This window comes from Solanum stenotomum, chromosome 10, assembly GCF_019186545.1.
Source record: "Solanum stenotomum isolate F172 chromosome 10, ASM1918654v1, whole genome shotgun sequence".
In the NCBI taxonomy this organism is placed as follows: Eukaryota; Viridiplantae; Streptophyta; class Magnoliopsida; order Solanales; family Solanaceae; genus Solanum; species Solanum stenotomum.
In genome coordinates, this window is record NC_064291.1 from 28,000,721 (window position 1) to 28,003,529 (window position 2,809).

The window sequence follows — 2,809 nt, forward strand, 5'->3', positions numbered from 1 at the left end:
CCAACTCATTTATTGGGTTATATATTGCTTAACGATCGTTTACACCTAAAATTTGATTAGGTGTGCTTGAAACGTTATTCATCAAAATGGCGCCGCTGCCGGGGAGCGGTGTTGTTTTAAATTCTTTTATTTAAGTGAATTGTGATCTTTGTAGTTATAGTTGAATCTACTTATTTTAGTTTTTGGTTTTGTGTTGCTTGTGTTGAACAAATGAGGAGATGAGCATTAACGGAAGTAATGGTAGCCAAGTGGGCCACCAAGATGACATTGAGAACCTCAATGATGTCAATGACCCAAACATCAATGACCCAAATCAAGTGGATGGTGTTGGTGCCATTCGTTTACCTCCGGCCGAAGAAAATGTTGTTTTTCACATCACAAGCACAATGCTTCAGCTCCTACAATTGAAAGGATTGTTTGGGGGGCTGGCTTATGAGGATCGCAATGAGCATATCAGGAACTTCATGGATGTTTGTGGGCCGTTCTCATTTAAGAACATATTGCAAGAATTGGTTTGTCTCAGGTTGTTTTCGTTCTCTTTGATGGGTGAAACTACTAAATGGTTGGCTGAGTTACCGAGGGACTCCATCACCTCATGGGATGAGCTGACCATAACATTTCAAGGGAGATTCTTTCCCCCATCAAAGATGATGACTCTAAGGGATGGCATCCAAGGTTTCAAACACTTGGAAGGTGAACCAATTCATGAGACATGGCTGAGATTTAAGAAGCTGGTGCTTAAGTGCCCAACTGATGGACTTCCAGATAATGTGCTGCTGCAATATTTCTATAGAAGTCTATGAGTGAAGTCATGCATGTGTTCATCTTTGTGAGTGTGAGAGTTGTATGTGATTCCGAAACCTTAAATTGTTGAGAAACTGTGTGTTACTATGGAATCATCTTTGTTGTGAGGGCATTTGAGCACCTTTGTTGAGCTTGAACTTGCATTTAAAGCAAGTATTGTGAACTTGAGTAACTTTGATAATGATGAGTCACAAGTTGAATCTTTGAGTGCAAAACTGATCATTGCATTAGTAAATTGAACCTTGTTGTGTGCGTTCATGTTGAGTCTTATGCAACACTTTTTGAACTGTTGATCTTGAGTTTTACTTGAGGACAAACAAAAGTTTAAGTTGGAGGTATTGATGAGTCCGAGATTTGGACTCATTTGGGGCTTTGTTTATATAGATTTAGTGTCCTCAAATGCTTAATTTGTGCCATAAACTGATGTTAAAGCCTGATTTTCAGCTATATGAATTGAGGAGCAAAGCAAGGACACTAACAGGCAAAAAAGGAACAAAACAAACCGAAGAAGTGAAGAATGGTGAGCCTGAGGCTCTCCAAAGCACTTGGCGTGTCGCCGAGTGGTTACTTTAATCGCCTAAAATTCCAGTATGCCAACCCTGAGGGAAGAAACCAAGTTGGCCACAGAAAAAGGGCAGTCGGCGAATCGCCGAGCAGTTCTGCGATGCCAGAAATGATCGGCCAAAATTACAGGACTTGAGGATGCTGAGAGCCAACGCAAAAAGGTGATAGAAGGAGCAAATGGAGGCTCGCCGAACCACTCAGCGAGGCCGACTTACCTCGCCCAATGACCCTTTGTGGCTTATTTTTGGCGACTATAAATTAGATTTTAAACATAAAACTTAGTATGAATTTTGTAGTCTAGAACAATTTTCTCTTGAGTTTTTGATAGTTTCTTAGTAGACTTGAAGACTTTTTGAGACTCAATTTGGAGATTTTGCTAGTGGGTATCGAATTTTCTGCTAATTGAAGCATTGTAAAGATTAAATTACTCTTACCCAGTTGATGGCTAATCGATTTGATAACCATTTTTATCCTTTTATGATGTTTGGCTAAAACCCTAATTCTTGAGGTGTGATCATGTGATTATGGGTTGAATTGGTGTATGAGTATTGCTAATTACTAGTTTAAATCCTATATTGAAGTGGGTTTAATCATTAGCTAAGGTTTAATTTATGAATTGTAGTTGCAAATGCAGTTCTAATTTTGTGTTCTTAGCTTGCTCGCAAGAGATGTTTTTGAACCAAAGCTTTTGATTAATGGTTTGTAGGTATTGGGTTGATTTGGGTTCAGCTCGAGAGAGTTAATCCTAAACCCAATCCTACCCATCTTACTCGAGAGAAGATGTATTAAGGTTATGGGTTGTTCTTAATTGTTATGCTTGTTGATGTTCGAGAGAAATCACTTGAAGCAGAATAGTTGTTCGAGAGAAAGCTATTTCAATTATAGTCTAGCCTATCCATTGATATTTAGCTATTTACTAGTAGTTTCAATTACCCATATATCGAAATTTGCCTATAATCGATCACATCCTCAGTGTCACGACCCGGGATCACCCCCTAGTCGTAACCTGCGTACTCGACCTCGAAGAGGTCTAATACAAGCATCTTAGCATTCATTCATCGCATAGACATTTAAACCATAAGGAATTAAGAACTTTCTTTACCAAGAAAACATTTCATAAAAAAAAAACAATAGCAAGCGGAAGACTTTCTAGACTTTATACATTATGTCTCAAAACCATCTAATATTTTAGAGTACAAAATTCGGGACCAATCCCATACACAACTTAAACAATACTAAAAAGATATAAAAGAACATATGGGGTATTGTCCTCGAATATATGAGGACTCACCAAGTCTTCATCTTCAACACTTAGAAACCTATCAAATAGCCATGACATGTCATCATCTCCAAATCCCTACACTTTAGTCCAAAAAGGGAAAGAAAGGGGTTAGCACAATTAAGTACTAAGTATGGAGACCATGCAAAAACATGCCAAAAA

General features: G+C 38.3%; 1 pseudogene; it reads left to right on the forward strand.

Moving 5' to 3' along the window:
• The first annotated feature begins 218 nt into the window (after positions 1-218).
• Positions 219-2,809, forward strand: part of LOC125842867 (probable phospholipid-transporting ATPase 8) — a 9,783-nt pseudogene continuing 7,192 nt past the window's right edge.